Here is a 20,512-nt window from a genome sequence, read left to right on the forward strand (position 1 = left end):
ATGGGGCGATGCGAGTGCAACCGCACGTGAGCGATGGTGAAGCGGTCCTTCAAAAACCCAAACATGTGGCAATGAATTACTTTCACTTTCAGCACAAAAGAAACGTGCTACTTTGATCTTCATGGCGGCCGCAACAGTGCTCGTAAAAGTTATGGAGAGAGAGAGAGAGAGAGAGAGAGAGAGAGAGAGAGAGAGAGAGAGAGAGAGAGAGAGAGAGAGAGACTCTGCACTAGCTGATCATGGTACTGCGCATCCAAAGGGAGCTTACACCCGCCGGCCTGGCTTCTTCTCTGTGCGCGTCTTGCAAGATACATGGACCTGGAGACACCACTGCTTTTTATCTATAGTGGTCTTGATTGGCCTTATGTGGTAAGCCTTCTTGGCTATTGTACTCATGGAAAAGATTAAGGCTTTTGGTGTATGAATGCATGCAAAATTGGAGCTTGCAGGAGGCCTTGTTTGAAAAAGGCTACCCTGAGCGTCTGGATTGGAAGAAGATAATAAGGGACACAGTGAGAGCTTTGAAATTTCTGCATGTGGGATGCAACCCTCCCATTATACACGGAGATGTCAAGCCCAACAACATCCTCCTGGACCGAAATTTCTTTGCCCGCATTGCTGACTTTGGGCTTGCCACGTGAGAATCGAGCCCTCCTGCATTGTAAATTGTGAACCTGTTGGAACCGTTCTACGCCGGCGCTGATTGGTTTTGACAGGTATCACAATGCCAGCAGAATTGTCCTCTCTAAGCATGCGTCTTCCTTTGCAAGCTGCTTCGTCGCCAACGTGCCCATCAGTCCACCTCCGGACAGAGGGTTTTGCTCCCTTGCATTAACTGAAGGAGGCTTGGGCTGGATGACTTTGAGCATGAAGAGCAAGTGTATGGCTTGTATTCACAACACTTGTATAGTGAACCGCATCCAGGGCGAGGCCGAGACAGAGGCAACATAAAGTTGGGCAAGCAGTACACTTCTTTCAAATAAAAGATGTCGTAGGTCAAAGAGGGTGTATGTGTCAGAGGGGGAGCAAGAGACAGAGAGGAAAGGACGCTCGAAGCAAGTCAGCAAGCAGAGGGAGTGGAAGGCTGCGTGAGAGATGGAGGAGTAGGCTATGTGGGGCAGTGTGGGGCTTAAACCCTTCCAATTTCATTTGATTAAACCGGAACACGCATCAAGAACTGAAACATGTGGGGCAGTGTGGGGCTCAAACCCTTCCAATTTTATTTGATTAAAGAGGCTTTATGCTTCCTTCGAATCTCCAATTTGTGCACATCCTGAGATGATGACAAACCATGAAACACAATCCCTCTTCCTCATTTTCCTGAATATGATCATTGCACTAGCTAGATCACCAGGTCGTCCATACAAGGTGATAAGAACATTCCCAACAACAATGTCTTGCTCAAACCCTTCTTCAATCATCTTCATATGGAGACTCTGGCCTTCTTTCGGGGCTCCAAAACAAGCACAAGCATTGAGTGCAAAGATGTACATTACCTTGTCACATGTACCACAAGCTGTTTACTCATCTGAACAAAATTTCTAGTGCTTCCTCTAGCCTATTGTTCTCGGTGAGTGTGGTAATTAATGCACCTTAAGACACCACATTTTTCTTAGGCATAGTGGCAAATATATATCTTGCATTTGTCAAGCTACCACATTTTCCATACATTGTGATAAGGACAGTTGCCACTATGGTGCCTGCTTCAAATCCTCTCACAACAAGTGAGTGATGAATCTCACAGCCTTCTTCTTGGGTGGTGCATGCTTCAAGAATGCTTATGAATGTGATCATATTCGGGAAAAATTCTGCACTTTCCATTCTATGGAAGAGCATCATAGCCTCTACACAAAAGCCTTGTTGTGTAGGAAAAGATATGACGGTGATCCATGACACAACATTTCTTTTGGACATAGACTCAAAAACATTGATGGCATATTTGAAATGCCCATTGAGAGCAATATAATCATGAATAAGAATGTTGTGTGAGTGCACATTCGGTGTTTGGATGACATTGAACGTGGCTTAAGCATCTGCAACGCTGCCACAAGCACCATACATTTGACGTACATCAACTTCTCTTGAGAGTCGAGCCCCTTCCCCTCCCTCTGGCACGTGGCCCTTGCTGTCCTTAGCATTGATAGTCGCACGCAGCCTGTCCGCCCAATGGGGAAAAATGTAAATGCCAAAAAAACTACTACAATCCAAAACACCTAGAAGGAAATGGAGTTGAGAACTACTACTCGGATAGAAGCAAGACCCATGTCAATGTGCCAAAAGTTTTACTCTTGGATTTGTCTATGTAGATTTGAGATGTCATTCATTCTGTCATCTAATTCTCCTTGTAGAGCATCGATAACCATCTCCAGCTCTCTAACTTTAGCATTGCGGCTAAGTGTTGTTATTCGCATTATCTCGATCATCATCATCATCTCCATGTGCTTGGCATATTCATTAACTTGCAAGATGACTTCATCATTTGTCTCCCATGCTTCATGCTCTGTAGGCTGCCTAGCTGTTTCAGAAGTCTCTGTGTGTGGCTCCTTGGGTGGGGCTACAGTGGCTTGTGGTTGTGGTGGGGGTTCTACCTCTCCTTGAGGCCGTGCGGTTTCCTCAGCTGCTTTGTCTTCTTGAGGCTTCTTGGATGCCTTGGTCGTTTCCTGTTGGGTGGTTGTAGAAGGGGTATTTTCTGTTTCTGTTGCCTTTCGTTGCTCAAAATTTGTTGCCTCCTCTGATTCAGGCTCCTTTTCTTTGGCTTTTTTGCCCTCAGTGGATCTAATGGTTGGTGAAGGTGGAGGGCTTGGCATCGGTTGGTCTTCCTATTCCGTATATGGTAATGATGGTTTGGGAGACATCTCACCCTGTTTGTGCTAGGCTTCACTTTGTTGGGACGCTTCACCTTGTCTCTGCTGCTCCACCACATCTTCCTTTGCTTTTCTTTTAGCCTCTTGAGCTTCTTTTAGCTTTAACGCTTGTGCTTCCGCGTACATGTGTTCAAGAGAATCCTTGGGATCTTCTAGTTCTCTCCTGGCAGGATTCTTGGTTCGGGGTCCTCTTATATCTCTTGGAACCCACATTGCATGGTCCTCACCTGCAGCTTCGCAGCTTCTTTCATAAGTGTGTTCCTCTTGGTGTGTAGCCACTACTTTTTTCTTCATCTCTTCAATCCTGGCTCTCCTCTCTTCATTATTTGAGCTCTCACTGCTATGAGCTTCATGAGAGATTTCTGTAGATTCTTCATCAGATTTGTAAACTCTCTTTGACGAGCGGGTGGTTCTTGGAGAAGGCTGTGTGGATACAATCCATGTGTTCTGATCTAGGGCAGGTGGAAAATTGTCTGCCATGCCAATAGCATGGTATGCTATTCTTGTCAATACCTCAGGTGCACCCAAATATGTGATTTTACCTTCTTTCTTGGTGCCCTTTAGTGTTGATAGCACATACTGAGCATGGTCAATCGGTTTCCTGGTTGTCATCTTCAACACTTGGGTGAATGTAGTCGCAGTTGCATGATTTGGTGTAGTGTACCTTGGCGGTCTCTTTGCTAGGAAGTGGAAGTGCTCATGATACAACCGTGCTGGTTCTTCCACTTGCTTTTGGATGAGGTCAGCAAAGGTTGCCGCAGTAGTCTCCTTGGTGAAGGTGCCTGTTGTCTTCCTGTCTCACGGGCCCTCATTGTCATCTCTTCAGTAGGAAACTTCAGTGCCTTAGCCACAATCTCCTTTTTGTTATAACCACTTCTACTTTCTGCCCTTGCTAGTCGGTGATTTGGGCCGATCCATCCTCTTTAATTGTAGACAATATTTCATATGCTTTTTGAAAATATATGCCGCATGGTTCGTGGTCGTAGAAGTCCCTGAGGCCCAACCTTCTGTTGGCTTCTTTTGTGTCTAGCTTTGCCGCGACATCATAGATCTCTTTCGATAGTAATTGCAGCTCTACTTGGTGTCCTTCTTCACTTGTAAACCTGCCTGTGAAAACTGTGGTGTTGTTTTCTTCAAGCTGTTCTCTGGACAAGTATGTTGCCCTGGCATTCTTTATTGGACTTGGGTCCAATTGGTAGGGTGGCATCTCTTGCATCTTCTCTTTTTGGGATACCCTTTTCTTGGCCTTCTCCACAGCTTGCATTGCTCCTGTTAGGGGAAGTTAGTGTGCCAAAGAAAATTTCTGCAATTTCCGCTCTGAAATGCCCTTGAGACTGAATTGCTGACAAATTGAGTCCAATTTGCTTCAAATCAATTTTTGAACATGCATAGATGCATAAAAACATGTAAAGATCAAAATCATAAAGTCCAAACAAAAATTTTCAACAAAAGTAAATAATGGCGATTATTTATAGCTGAGGAATTTTTCCAATTTTTTGCATTTTTGACGTGATAGGCTTGAAATATATAGCAATTAGATACTCTGAGTGAAGTGTGGACTTATTTGAGTACACACGGTGGAAATGGTGCCAAATTTAGGCTTTTCGTCTCTGAAACAGTAGATATAAAGGGATTTTGAGATTTTGAGATCCAAATTAGCCCAAATTTGGTCAGTGGCCTTGGGACATCATGTGCTTTGGTCCCATAAGGTCAAAGTTGCAATTTTCTCCCATTTTGGCGAGAAAGTAAATAATTGCGATTATCAACTTTTTCATCAAATATGACATTTTTTGTTGCAACTTGGTTCTAGGCATGGTGTAGACCTTGTGTATTAGATATGAGGTGATTTGGATCAAAAAATGTGACAGATAACTCAAAATTTGCATTAGAAGGACTTCTTTGAGTATACTGATAATTTTTCAAGTTATCATTGATCATTTTGGCTCATACTTGAAATGTAGCATGTAATAGGTGTGTGCAAATGATCGGTGAAGTGATGGTACCATTTTCAAGCCAAAAATTTGCAAAAGTAAATAATCGTAATTATTTACAGCAGTCAACTTTTTTTGCTAAACTTGACAAATTTTGACCTAAACATATTCAGTACACCTAAAACAAGTCCTAAATTGAACTTGATAAAGTTTTGTCTTGTCGGCATCACTCCGTGCTTTGTCAACTTTGAATTCACTAATTTTTGTGACTACATGGCTTGTGGAGTTGGTTAGTCACTTTTGATCGAGGCTATGGACTTGTCCGCTACATAGTCCTGAAGCAACCCATCCAGTTTTGGTCCATTTGGAGCCACTTTGACTTCGCATGTCAAATTTGACGCTTTGTAGCCTTAGAGTTGTTTTCTGCTTTTCGAGAGCTTGCCTTGATTCTTTTTACAAAACCAACCATATACATTGTGTATAGACCCAATCTATAAGCTGTCTATGAAGTTAAAATCCAATTCTGGCATCTGCCAAAAACCTAGCTTTTCTACTTGGGACCCCCCTCGATCCCTGCCGAATGGTCAACTGTTGATATAGAAGTGTTCTATTATGTAGGGGCATGCTACAATTCAAGTCTCATCCGATTTGGTTGAGCTCACAGGCCGCTATGGTCAATTTCTGGTCGTAGGACTTCGTGCACTGCTCGGATTCTAGGGTTTTTTCCTTGGGTTTAGATTAGCTACCGGCCATACAAAATGGAACATTGATAAGTATAAAACTTACCCCTCATGTCTTGTGTGAGACGACACTGTAAATAGACGACTATGGACTCTAGAAATCTCGCGTGAAGAAGGCCGAAAGCTCTCTCTCCAAGGGCGACAAGTGGAAAATGAGGTGATTCTAGGCTACCTTGGATATCTATACTCGGGCTTCCCGAACCATTTTCCCCCTAGTTCCCTTCTTAGTCCTACTAGACTATGAAATCCTCAATCGGATTCCTATAGCTCATTCTGCAAGAATTCTGCAAAAGTAGACCTTGGCCGCCTAATTTAGGCTTCCCGCTTCCATCTGCCGATTCGATTGAAATTTTTTGTGCCTGTCGCCTTGTCCTCTTGACCATCAGTTTATCTTCAGATTTTCCGTCTGAGCTCATTTGCTATTTATTATTAATTTTTGACTCGTTTATTGAAAAAATCAAAGTAAATAACAAAATGCACTAAAAAAGAAAAGTGAGAATTCAATAATTGAAATCGATTGAAAAATACAGTTTTTTTTTTAATTTCTCCATTTTTAAGTCTCAATATCAAGAAAAATTATAAAAAATAATAAAAAATGACCAATTTTTTATGATTTTCTCATAGTATATACACTATTTACACTCATCGGGGAGATGTTATCAGGTAAATTACCCTGTTGATGATTTATAAGGGCATTATAAGAGTAATTTTGTAAAAAATCACACATTAACATCAAACGTTTTTCTCCCTCTTCAAACATTGCCCTTAATTACTTAGTTTCCTTCCACCCCTCCTAGATGGCGTACTCCGGGACGACTGTGTGCATGGGTTGAACAATGTATCTATGCATAGCTTTGGTTGGATCTACCATGCTTTGAAGATCAATGCAGTTCAAACCATTATGTTGTGCAAGAGGTGGGTCTTGAGGGATTAACTCAAGGGTTTCTGATGTCGAGGCTTGTTGTTGTTGTCTTCCAAAGAGAAAATCTTGTAGCTTGTGTGCTCTTTGCTTGATTGTACCATCAGGCTGCTTTATGATAATTTCCTGAACTATTGGTATCGATAATGATGGTTGTCGAGCTTTTACCCGCCATTGGTATATTGGTTTGTTTTGGTCAGAATGGTGTGGTTGAGTCTTTTGAGACTTAACTCTCCACTACTTAATCGGTTTTATAGTTTGCGGAGAAGATAAGTGCTCCTTTTTCTTCCAAATCCATTTCATGCTAGGTTTCCTGCTCGAAGATGATCCTCTTTGTGTTTTGAGCCTTGGAACTGTCTTTGGTACAGTAAATGACGTTTTAGGTACCCATATTTGAATTGGCTTGTCCTTAAGTTATGCTTTTGATACCCAAATTTGCTTGACTCCTTGCATGCTACTTGTAGCATTTGCTTGTCTATAGGATGGAGAGGATTTATTGCTTCGTGATTTGCTCTGCTGGTAACCTCCTTTCCATTCCTCCTTGCTTGGTGCAATTGGAACAATGAGTTGTCCGTCTTTAGGTGATAGCTTGAGCTGATTGGTATCCCAATTTGGTACTACCATGTACGTCCGCATCCATGAGATTCCAAGAAACATTGTTTCATTCATGTGTTCATCTCGTAAGCATACACATTGATGAGGGCATGAACATCCATATACTAACACATTTAAGTTGACTACTCCTAATGTTGGTGTAGGGTTCTTGTTGCATCCTTTAATAGTCAATATTCCTGACTGACTTGTTGCTTTCTTGTACGTGGAATAAATAACTGCATTTACTCCAGCTCCTGTATCGACCAATGCATTTGTGCTATGATTGTTCATTTGTACTTTGATGCGAAGGTCCATTCCATCTAACCATTCATCATCTATTGACACTGCATTTTTCTGTAATTCCCATTGTCGGTCATCTAGTTCCGGAGTGTTCATGGGAATAGGTATTTGTTGATGCTTGAGAGCAGCTTTCCTTTTGAGTACTAGAAGCCGAGCTTCTTCTTGGGATTCATCAATAACCTTCTGTCGTTTTATCTTTCATTACTTTGCTGCATGCATTCTTTCTAGAAATTCATTGGTTAGTGAAAAATTGTACTTCTTTAAACAACATCCACTAATCCAGTTAGGCATTTGTTCACCATCTAGGGTGGACAACTAAACTGCTCCAGTTGGAGATACATCTTCAATAATAAACGGTGCATTTTTCTTTTTCTTCAACTTGGGAATGTGTTGCTTAAGGGAATAGACTAAAACTAAGTCCCCTTTCTTGAATATTTTTGTAACTAGATGGGAATCCAAAAACTGTTTTTGTTTTTGCTTTTGTGCATAGATGTAAGCTACAGCTGTTAGCCTTCTCTCATTAAGCTTTTATAAATCTTCAAGTCTCTTTGACAATTCATGTCCAATCCACTCAAGATCCTTAGCTACCCTTAGTGTCAACAATAGAAATTCTATTGTAGTATGGCATCAAGACCATAAACAAGGTTAAAGGATGTAGCATTTAAAGCTATTTTGAATGAAACTCTATAAGCCCATAGAGCAACATGGAGATTCATTTCTCAATCTCTCCTTCTTGAAATAACCACTTCAGTTAACACCAAGCTAAGAATCTTATTTCTATGCTCAGCTTGTTCGTTTGCTTGTGGGTGATAGAGAGATGACTTGTTATGGATGATCTTAAATTCATTAAGCAGATACTCAATTACCTCATTGAGGAAATGAGTTCTCCTATTGCTGACAATTTCTATTGGCAGTCCGTATCTTGTGAACACATACTCATATAAGAATGCAGCGATGGTTCTGGCATCATTCTTTTGAGTTGCTTTAGACTCGGCCCACTTAGTCAAATAATCCGTAGCTACAATAATATATTGAGCTTGGGTTCTATAAGCAAGTGGCTATAATGGCCCAACAAAATTTATACCCCATTTTGCAAAAGCTCTAGCCCCCATCATTGGTCTTAAGGGCATGCTATCTACTCGTGTTGGCATTTTTGCTTGTTGACAAGCATCACATCTTTGAACATATTCTTTGGCATCTGCAAAAAGTGTTGGCCACCATATGCCTACCATCAAGACTGCTCTTGCGGTGGTCTCACTAGAAAAGTGACCTCCAGCTAATCCGGCATGTGCTTGTTCTATATTCGGAATGTATTCGTCTTCATTTGCACAAAGACGTAGATGTTGATTCTTACCTCTCCAATACAATTGATTTCCAATAAGAGCATAGTCTTTTGCTTCAATTTCAGTTTCTCTTTGATGGCGTTTACTCATATCCTCCCTAGGTGGTTCTCCGAAAACAATCCTTGACAAATGATCTACTCTTTGATGAGTGGTGCCCTTTTTCATAACTACAGTAAAATCAAATTCCAGAAGAATGATGAACCATCTCACTATTCTTCCTGTGTTGCATGGCTTGTTGACGAAGTACAATAAGGCTTGGTGGTCCACAAAGAACACATATTTATTAGCTAATAGGTAATGTCTATACTTTTGCACGGCATAGATCATTCCTAGTCCTTCCCTTTTGGTGGTGATGTAGTTTTTTCTTGCCATATTCAATTGTTGGCTAGCATAAGAAATAAGAAAATCAATTTTCTCATCTCCTGGTTGAGCTAGGATACACCCGATGGCAAATTTGGAAGCATCCGCATGTATGTGGAATATCTTGTTCCAATCTGGTGCTTTCAATATTGGAGCTGAAGTGAGAGCTTGCTTACGCTTCATGAAGGATTCTTCACACTCATTAGTCCATTCACAGTGTGTAATCAAGCTATACATGGATTTTTCAATCATAGTGTACATGTAAATGAACCGTCTGTAATATCCACAATGTCCCATGAAGGCTTGAACCCCTTTGACTATTGTTGGCCTAGGCAAATCAGCAATAACATGAATTTTCTCCATATTAGTAGCTATGCCATTCTTAGACACTATATATCCAAGAATTTTTCCTTGTCTGCCCATGAATGTAAACTTTTCAGGATTTAAGCAAATCCTATAAAGTCTACATTTTTCAAATACCTTTTTGAGTTGTTCAAAATGATCAGTCGAGATTGATGAATGTATGCATAAATCATCCATATACACTGCCAAGAAATTCTGAAGATATTATTTAAAAGCATGGCTCATTAATCTTTGAAAGGTGGCAGGAGCATTAGTTAACCCAAAAGGCATGACCCAATAGGCAAAAATACCCCATTCAATTGCAAAGGCAATTTTATGCTGATCTTTGGGATCAACCAAAAGTTTATTATATCTCAAAAATCCATCTAAAAATCTGTAAGCTTATTTTCTTGCAAATCGTTATAAAACATGCTCAGTGATTGGAAGAGGAAAGTTGTCTTTGATGGTAGCTGCATTCACTTTCTTGAGATTGATACACACTCGTAATTTTCTATTTTTCTTGGGGACTAACATAATTGGAGATACCCAATCTGTGTGTTCAATTTTATAAATGAATTCGGCTTCCTTTAGCTTTTCAATCTCTTCTTTGATGTTTCTGGCAAATGTCTCATTATTAGTGTATGGCCTTTGTCTGGTTGGTTTTACATCATCTCTCATCGGTATGGTATGTTGACAGATTTCTGGATACCCTGGATCAACACCCTTGAGATCCTTATAAGACCAATCAAAGATATCTCGGTATTCTTTCAATATGTTTAACAAAAGCTCTTCTTCATCTTTTGTCAGGTCATTTGCAATGTAGGCACATTTAGGCTCTTCTCCTATTTCGGCCAAATCTATCTTTTTTGCATTTTCAGGTCTTTCGTAGGACTCGCCCTGTTTTTGTAGTTCCCTAATAGGTTGTTCAACTATGATTTTTTGATCTTGGAGAGTATAATTCTTATAATGGGATGGAACACTCATTACATCTTTACCATTGGAGAGTGTTTAGCCCGCCGTCTTTGTGGAGCCATCTCTGCGGAGGTGGCGGGTGTTAGCAGCGGCTAACATAGCATTAGGAAAAAAATGGACTCTCCATGGGCCTTGTAAGAATCCCTAATTTCAAGGAAGCCTGCCAAGATTAAGGGGGACAAAGGCTTTGAATGGGGCTATTTTGGTAGGGTCTCCTCCACCTTTGACCCCTAAAAAGGTGGGGGGAAGGGGGGCGGGGGGTAACCATTTAAAAAGTAGGGAAGGGGGGGGTAAACCATTTGAAAAGTAGGGGGTATTCTCTCTCTAGCTTTTTGGCCAACTTGTAAGTGGCCTCTTAACTCTCCCATGCCACCTAAGCAAATCCGTGGGTCAAAGAGGTCAAAAAAATGACTTTTTTCAAAAACTTTCGAAAAAACTCTATTCCCCCCTAAAAAGTACCCCCAACATATATACATATTAAAAAAAATATTTTTAAGTTAAATTACTCATAATTCAACATTTTTTGACTCCCTCCAAAACGTTTAGAAAATTTCCCCCAAAATTGAAAACTTTCCCTCCTAATCTAAGCTCCTCTCCTACACCCATCCCCCTTGCACCTGCACCTGCTGCTGCACCTACACACCCATCTCTCCATCCTTCAAGCTCCATATCTCCATCCTACAAGCTCTATCTCTCCATCCTTCAAGCTCCATCTCTCCATCCTACAATGCCTCTTGACGACGTGACCAATGTCCCAGCAAGCTCTTAATTACATTTTCCTTGGTTGTGATGGTGCTCTTTGCCTCCTCAAGCGCACTAGTAGTTGTTTGCATCTGATTTTGAAGATTGTGGAAACTCCCATTGAGCTACTGCAAGAGACTCAACAAACACGAGATTGCGCGGTCCGAGATCTACTTGCGTCATTGGCAGTTGCTCAATGGGAGTTTCCACAATCTTCAAGATCAGATGCAAACAACTACTAGTGCGCTTGAGGAGGCAAAGAGCACCATCACAACCAAGGAAAATGTAATTAAAAAGCTTGAGGATACTCTTTCACACATGAAGAGTACTGCCATGGGAGACAGGGTGAGGAAACGAGAGTTGTCCGAAATTTAGACTCTTGCACCACGTGGAGGTGCAAGAAAACGAAGGGTGACAGCTATAAGGTAACGTGTTCTATCCCTCATGTTGTTTAAGTCTAATACCGCTCATCATTGTTGTTTTGGGCAATAGGAACTTCGTCCAAGAAACATGCGGCGACGAGAATGCGTAAGCTAGGGCTACTTTACTTCGTTCTTGTTTCAACAAAGAGGATTTTATTGGGATGCTTGATGCTCCAGAGGCGAAACACTTGAAAGATGCAATCACTAAGAGAGTTCTTAGTGATTTTTCTAATATTGTCACTGATCTAGACGTTCAGGATATTTGTGATGCTGTTGGGATTAGTACGAAGGGCTATCAAGCAATGCATCAAGTGTTAAAAGATGCATTAAGAAGTCGAGGAGTCATGGAAAACCTATTCCCACTTCCTCACAGAGTGGCGATTACCAAGAAGGTGTCAAATGAAGATGTTGTTCACGGATTAGGGGACTACTTGTATATTCAAGACACGATGCCTCTTCAGCCACTCCGTAGCAAATCACAAGGAAGGAAGGGCCGCGGGAAGGGAAGCGGTGCTGTTTCTAACAGTGTGTTGCAGACTGAAGGGTTTGTTTACACCAAATTCAACAATATCTTTGTGGACTTGATACGATTGGAGCAGTCCATGGCTGTTTTCTACAATTTGAGTGATGCAGGTTAGTTTAGAGTTGCCTACATGCTCTATGATGTTTCATAACATGCATTCTGAGGCTTTATATTGTTGGCAGTTCTTGAAGGCAAGATTGTGTTCATGCTGAAGTTGGATGAGTGTGTAATTGTTAAAGGGAGAAAGTTGGAGAGAATGAGCATCACGCTTATGAATGAAGCCCTAGCTTATGCCAAGCAATCTTGCAGTTCGAGTGAAGCGACAAAGCCCTCTTTTAGTGTGCAATCGGAGAAGGATATATGGTGGCTTGGTGCAATTGAAGTTCCGAAAGAGACACATGAAGTCCTTGCATGGATTTTCAGTAGAATCCCATGGGTCACAAAGGTCATTAAAGCTCAAATAAATGGTGAGAAGCTCATGGTTCCAGGACGTGGGGAGTTTGATGTTGAATGGCCTTTAGGTGGTGATCTAAAGGCCATAAAGTGCATGCTTGGATGCAAACAAGTGCAAATTCTTTACTTCCCTGTCCATTCTATATGAAAGGGCACAAGACAAGTCGAGCAACTCAAGTGGAAGGTCAGGACGAAGATAATGATGACCATATAAATAGGGAGTGGCAAACTTCAGTTCTTTCATGTGATATGCTGCAGGTGCCCAATAGGGATAGCAAAGATCCTGGGTGGAACCCCATAATTCCCTTCTCCCTCAACAATGTTCACTTTTGTACATTGCATGCGTTTATGCGAATATTTGATAGGATCCTAAAGCATCACATTGATTATGCTTTCACAATGAAGCCCCTTCAACGGTCAAAAGACTCCTTGCAGGGGGTGGAGACGCTCCTTAATGAGATTGGATGTCACCGATCAAGGGTGAACATTGGAGCAGAGACTTGTAGGGAGAAGACATATGAGGTGGCACAGAAGGTTTCCATGAATGGAGTCAAGGCACGTTGATTTTTCAAGAAGATGTCAAAGTCTCCAATGCAGGTATCCAAGGCAAGTGTCGATCTAACAAGTGAGAAATGGTGGGAGTTGTGGAAAGATTTGTGTTCATGCACGACGGACAAAGATCCCAATGTGGAGGTTGCTAACCAACGCAAGCTAGTATGGTCATCCTTTCAAAAGGTTGTGCAATTGATGAATCTTTCAAGCACCACTGTTGAGCAGCGAGAGGAGTTCAAGAAGGTGCTTTGTGAATTCACAAAGGCCGCTACGGACGGATGGTCTGAAAGCAAGATTACACACTACATGGTTTGTTTTAACGGATTTAATACATATGCAATGTTTGAAAATGCAACTTTTCTATTGGCTTATCTCCTTTTTGGTTGTTTTAGCACATTCTCTATGCGCATGGTGCATACTTCATGGACCGCTATGGTTCGCTTGATATATGGAGTACACAAGGCATGGAGAAGTCCCACTATCGAGCAAAAGGAGTCTACTTCAAGAATACTCAGCATGGTGGTGGTAGTTCACACTCCAACTACCTCCAAGAGATGTTTAACTGGTTTTTTAGGCACACTTTTGGGAGAACTCGTACTATTGAGAAAGCAAGAGAGTCTATGTTAGCAAAGCAGTTACGCAACGCCTCCCGTACTGCAACATCCGAGAAGTGGAAATGCTCGCGAGCGTCCCTGGGCCATGAAGCTTGGCGTGCAACTAAGTATCAAAAAGTCAACGTTTGGGCGTCGCGTCAGCCGTCCGCATGATCCATGTTTAGTTGTTAAATTCAATTGGTTTATTTGAGTTTCACTCAATTGGCCGCATAGTGTGAAAGGGCCCAAATCTCAAAAAAACCTATTTAAAGGTTGAAGGCGCTCATTTTGTCATTTTTCCTTCTAGGTGCTACCATGGCAAGAACAAAACAAACGGCTAGGATTGCATATACAGAGGGGCCGGATGGCCAACAACTCAAAGGTACAGCAACAGAAGCTGGAACTTCACAAGCTCAAGGTGAAGTCCACACAGAAGAAGATGGAGCTTCAAATCAGCATGGCCAGTCCTCTACAGCTGCAAAAGAGAGAAGGGAGAATCGCCTTGTTGTCTATTCATCGGACTCCAACGATTCTGATGGCAACAGGGAGGATGAGAGCGACCAAGGCAAAGAAACAAACAGCCAAAAGCAACCGTCAGAAGGCTCCGAAGAGACGCAAACGGATGAAGATGCCCCATGGGTTGGCGTCCAAATACAAACTTATCAGGCTCACATGTCTATTGGGGGTAAGATACTTCCTAAAGGGAATGGACCTACACCATCACATCCGCTCAATAGTGAAGATCACGAATCAGATGGAGAGTGAGTGGAATCAGATAATGAGGTGTTAGAAGTGCCTGTGCAGAAAAAAAAGAGAAAGAGCTTTGTCTACAAGAAGAGGAAGCAAGCTGACCCAACTCGTGCCAAAAATGCACCTCCACGTCGACCTCAAAAGGTACGAAAGCGCAGCCGTGATTTTGCGGAGATTCGACACTATCAAAAGAGCACCGAGCTCTTGATTCGGAGGGCCCCTTTTGCAAGGCTATGCAGGGAGGTTTTGCAATTGTACAACACTCAGTTTCGGATGGGCGCCGTGGCCATAGAGGCAGTCCAAGAGGCAACAGAGCAATATTTAACTAGCATATTCGAGGATTCTAACCTCTGTGCCATCCATGCAAAGCGTGTAACCATTATGCCCAAGGATATGCAGCTTGCTCGCCGTTTGCGCCATGAGGAGTAGCTTGTAATTAGGCATCAAACCTTTTTGTATTTACGGAACTCCAAGATTGGGAAGAATTTGAATACAAGCGTCTTTTGATTGTATACCCCACTCTATGCATTGTATTGGGAAGAATTTGAATATAAGCGTCCTTTATTGTATACCCCACTGCGCATTGTATTGTTTTAATTATGTACCATGCGATGTAGCACTGGTCCAAGTTTTGTCTACCTTCTATTGTATGTATGTAGCCATTAGCTTGTTATTGTGAAAAATTGCCTACGTTTAGCACCTTGGCTAAGTGGGGCATGCACTTCCTGATCCATGCTATGTGACTCACTATTGCATGGAAAAAGCATTTACAAAGTGTTGAAAATGGCTTGGAATGCCCCCAAACTGACTGCCACAAGGGCGCGCATTTGGGGCTTCCAGAGGCCTATGGATGGACACAATGCGCGCCCTTGTGGCAGCCTTTTCTAGTGCTTTCCAAACACTTTCCAGTGGTTTCCAGAAAATTTTGACAAGCAATAAGTATGTTTTGTTTGCTTCAATGCTTCAATTAGCATAGATGCTTCTGGCAATCATCCCCCCTTAGTCCATGTCAGTCCTATACTCCAAAATGGGCTAGATATTGCCACATAGTTTACTCTTGTGATTTGTTAATACAACTTTAGGTATCTGGGGAAAGATGGGCTTAAGGTTACCTGGGTATGCATGTCTTTCTGTTTTGCAACTAAGTATTAATGTCTTGTCACTCTGTTTTGCACCTGGCTATGCTCCTAGATGGGTCCAAAATCATCTGTCACAAGGGCGCGCATTTGCACACTTCATCTGCTGATGGAAGGCCCCAATGTGCGCCCTTGTGGCAGCATATTTTAGGGACTTCCAAGCCCTTTACTAGGCACATCCATAACTTTGGAAGCCTAGATATAACAAAGTATGCATTTTATTAATTTTAATGCATGCCAAACCCTTTAGTAGTCATAGAAGAAATTATGGTGCTTCTCATACACAATGGAAGCCCAACATATAAGAAATTCAAAACCTTGCAAGAAAGAGAGTCATAGACAGCAAAAAGTAGTTTCATTAAAGAAATCGATGCTTTACATGATATCCGGCTTTTGCTTCAGGATCTTTCGAATTACAATTTTTTGGCGCTTGGCCTTTTGGGGTGGCTCCCTGTTAAGTAAAGTGGTTGTGATTTCTTGGGTTTCATTAACCCCTACAGCTTGGTTCATGCTGACATGGGCAATAAGGCGCCCGCGAAAGTTAACAACGACAGTGGATATTGCAAAATCTTTATTTACAAGCACTACAAGGTTGGCCGTTTGGGCAAGTGTTGTTAAACACAACGCCTTGGAGAGTGAACGGAGAGAAAAAATGTTGTAGCGACCATTGGGAGAGTAGTCGGCATGGACAAACACCACGACACCAGTGGGAAGTGTGCCGAGGTAGTGAGCAAGTGCCGCTTGAGGTCCCAACGGTGTCCTCCTCCCCCCTGACCGTTGCGCCTAGGCGTCAACCTCTAGAACATCCTGCAAAACATAGGTTTTCTGAGATATGGCACAGAATTATGATATAACATTAACAAAATCATTTGTAACAATCAAATGTAAGTGAGCATCTATAGCTCTTGTCTACGATCCTCCTCATCGGCATCCGGGTGCAAGTAAAGATCCACACTTGACTTCCCCTTTGGATCAAGCAAAACAGGTGTTGCAGCAGGTGGTGGTGAATCCACTCTTGTGCGTTTAGCCAAACACATGGCTTGCACAGCCACAAACTCCTCCTCAGAGACCTTGGCCTGCTCGGCCGCTGCCACCTCGGCTTGTGCGATCACCACTGTGTCCGCCAAAGTATTCCCCATGGGCAGTAGGAGATCATCGTCATGGGAGGTGGTGGTATCAACCTCAAACTTGCCATGGGCATCGAGGATGGCGAAACACTCATCCATGAGAAGCTCAAAGGATTTCTCCATATCGTGCATAAACACAAACTCCTCCCCACCCACCACAATGGAGGAGAAGCCGGTAATCTCTACCTCAGGGATGGCATCCCGAGTGGTGGTTCCTTCTGGCGGTCCCGAGGATGAACCGACAGATGGAGAGGCCTCCAAGAGTCCTTAAATCCCTACAGGGTAGGTCAAGGCAAGCGTCCTCTCCTCTGCGGATGAGTCAATGACCGCGGGCTTGGGGTCCTTCACATCAGCCGTACCCCACCGATCTGCAAGTGTAGTAGCACTACGTCAGGGTCTGCTGGGCACTCGTGAAGGAGGAAGATCATTATGGCCTGAACAGAGAAAAAAGTGTTTCCGATCCTTCCCTTACGCATTGCTCTCACATCATCAGCTTCAAGCCGCACATATTGTCCGGCGGGTTGTGCTATGGTGGCAAAGCGTGTAAGCCGTTGATGAAATGGCCTGTCCCCTTGGTAGATGTGGTGGAGAAGGCTCAGGGACCCATTGCCCTAGCCAGTTTGGTAACTCAACAATGAATCTCCCCATGCACGTGGAAATGTATGAAGTAATGTGCTCAAGAGATTGAGAGTGGAGGGTCAAGGTGGTTTCCAAATCGGGTTGGGTTGTGAAAAATGCTTGAAGCTCAGGCAATTTGCATGCCCAACCTCAGTAAGGAATGCATCTAAAGCACTAGTAGCAGCCATTTATTCTCTTTGCGTGATTGGGTATGCTAGGTCTCTCTGCAATGCTGGGATGAAAATGGTGAAATGAGGAGGTGGTCCCCCTTATATAGACATATTCCATCTCAAAAAAAATAAAAAATATGCATTTAAAAAAAAAAATTACACCACCTTAAAACTCAAGTACAAAATCAAGTACAACACCTTAAAACTTTTCAAAATCTTTAATAAAATATCCAATATATAAACGATTAAAGTTACAAGCCAATTCACTTAGACAAGATGATTTCATCTGTAGCACAATCTTTGTAAACAAGCATAGTGGCCTCCATCCACCTTCCAATCTATACAACCAAAAAATGGACAATCAAAATACAAAAACCCACAAAAAAAAAGAAAAGATAGCTAAGCAAGCACAAAGCAGACCTTGCGTTGTTCCAGTTTGAAACTTACATTACCGACATCTTCGAATCCCATTATGACAAAGTGTTCCCGAAGATTGGCAAGAGTCCAATGCGGATTCACTGCAACCACCTCCACCTCGTTATTGGGCATGCGGACACGAATTTCAAAGGATTGAACCTCTTCGGCTGTCAGCTGCAAGGGTATCCATGTGCCACGTTTGTGCATCCACCTCTCGTAGCTAAACCGTGCATACAAGGTGCACCTTGCTTTCAAATACCGAAGGCAAAGCTGTGTGGGAGACACATTGCACTTATAACGGTCACCATCATGAAAACCATCAACATAGCCCCAATTGACACCTAGAATGGTGTCCATTGCATCTATGTCAACTTCTTTGCAAACAAACATTGTTGGTGTTTCTACAATCGGCAGAGAGCGGAATGCATGCACAAACAAATGAATGGGACAATGCCAATTGAGACCCACCGATCTGGTTGCCTTACCAAACTTTAGGGACCCTTGGAAATCTTGCAGCACCTTGTGCTTGAAAGAAAGCAAAGCCCAATGGTCTGGAGTTGGCCATTCTGCACTTTACAATGAGGGTGTCTCCAAGGCTTCTAACCTACCATAGCTTTGGCTTGACTTCGGTACCACGTACTTGTGGGAGTACATGAATATTTGCTACTCGGTAAGTTTTTTCGATGAGACATTAGGAAACATAAGCTCCCCAATGTGATCATGCACAACCATGAACGTGCCTGAGAGGCACTCAAGCGGCTGCTCCTCAACTAAGCTGGATGGAAAAACATCTTTACAAATGCCCTTAGTTAAACATAATGATCACATAAATGTAAACATGACATATGCATGGGATAGCTAAACCATGAAAAGTTACAATCAGGTGCAAATTGATTTGAAGCTCTCTTGAGGTGGATATCAGCTGCACTGTAGACGTGTTGCACGATGGCCATCATTCCGGACTTGGTTTCTTTGAATGCCAATAGCCGGCCCTTCCAATGACGTTCGATTACGCCTCGACACCGTATGCGATGAGGTCTAGCACGTGACGGTTGCATGTAGACCCATGCACCCTTCTTGAATACTTGTGGGATCCATACCCCCTCTGAGTCTTTTGTGTTGTGCAACACAATCTCCTCTATCTCTGGTTTGGGCCGTCTATGCGGGGACATGCTTGGGAAGTTGGGCTTAGGAAGGGATTTGAAAGAGATGAGTACTGTGGAGAGAGAATGAGGAGCTGAGGGGAGGGTGAGGTGAGCTGCCTATGGTGGCTTTGACAGTGGAGATAGAGAAAGAGGGGAGGAGTGAGAGGTAGAGAGGTAGAGAGGATAGTGGAGCTGTGGGCTATGGAGTGTGGGACTGTAGAGGGTTGATGGAGGTGTGAGAGAAGGGGGAGCTATGGAGAGAGAGGAAGAGAGTGGTGGAAAGCTTTTGGCTATGGCTGCCTTGACTGTAGAGAGAGAATGGGAGGAGGGAGAAGAGGGAGAGTGTGGGAGAGAAAAGTAACGAGGGAGAGAGAGAAAAGTGGATTTTGGGGAGAAAAATTGATTTTTTAAAGTTAGTTTATGTTTTGGGGCAGTTTTGGAGGCAAATGGGTCAACTTTGGAAATTTTTAAAAAAAATCAATTTTTAGGGTTTTTAAGCATGCGCGTTTTTTTTTGGGGGTCCCTCTCTCTTTTATGACACTTCTCTCCTCCTATTTACCCCCCCCCCCCCCCCTAGCCTACCTCCCACCTCTCTCTAAGAACCAAGCATTGAAGAGGCCGGGATACAATTAGGCTGCACCCCTACCATTCCTCCCCCTCTAGGTGATATCCCAAGAGCCTTCTCATTGGTTCTCCCTTAAGCCTTCACTAATCAAAAAGGCCCAAGGAGAGTCCATATTTTTCCTAATGGGTACACCGAATATGCATCAAGTGGGAGATATGCTATGGATGTCACAATATTTCCACTCACTTTGTATAAAGTCTTGGGCTCACTTTGAGTTCCAAAGTTGTATTTGGTAGTTTGAGGGCTCAAGATTAAACCCATAGTAGAAGGGAAAGTGGTGAAAGCCCTTAAAAGAAATCCTTTGTGTAAAGAGGCTTCATTCTTTAGTATCCACTCTTGAGGATCCACTTTTGAGATCTCTCTCTCTCTCTAGAGTGTTCACTCTTTGGCCTAGCCTTGAGCTTAATGTCTATGTTTGAGAGGCTAGTGCTAACCATTGTAATTAGTGTAAGCTCTTCTTGATTAATCTAATTTTTATTTTCTCATTAGTCTCTTCTTCTCTACATTTCATCTTTCCATGAAGTAGTATTACACTTTCATTATTCTAGATTTGAGAGATGTATGTACTTCTTGCTAGTAACCACTCTCATCTCTCTACGAGAAATTGATTTGTGATATTTAGCAACACAAATTAGGGTGATTAAGTTGGGTCTTAATCTTCTAATTTGTGTGTGTGCCCTATTCTTTTCTTGTGTGTGTAGACATGTTTTATGGAGCTCTAGCACCATTCACCTCGTGTGTGTAAGCTATTGATGAAGTGCCTTAATTGACGTTGACGGGAGCAAAGCGACACCCGAACCCCGACGGCCTCTAAAATGCCGGGGGCCGATGGCAGGCTCGAGCCGGTCACGGTAAAGCGAACAGGGGGCACCACC

The 20,512-nt window shown here is 42.7% G+C and overlaps 2 pseudogenes; both read right to left on the reverse strand.

Moving 5' to 3' along the window:
• Nucleotides 1–404: 404 nt before the first annotated feature.
• LOC147427307 (uncharacterized) lies at nt 405–949 on the reverse strand (annotated as a pseudogene).
• A 644-nt stretch (nt 950–1,593) lies between these two features.
• On the reverse strand, nt 1,594–2,061 carry LOC147427308 (pentatricopeptide repeat-containing protein At5g27110-like; annotated as a pseudogene).
• Between the last annotated feature and the right edge of the window lie 18,451 nt (nt 2,062–20,512).

The sequence above is a fragment of the Adiantum capillus-veneris genome, chromosome 24, assembly GCF_014529385.1.
Source record: "Adiantum capillus-veneris isolate H3 chromosome 24, ASM1452938v2, whole genome shotgun sequence".
NCBI classification, from domain to species: domain Eukaryota; kingdom Viridiplantae; phylum Streptophyta; class Polypodiopsida; order Polypodiales; family Pteridaceae; genus Adiantum; species Adiantum capillus-veneris.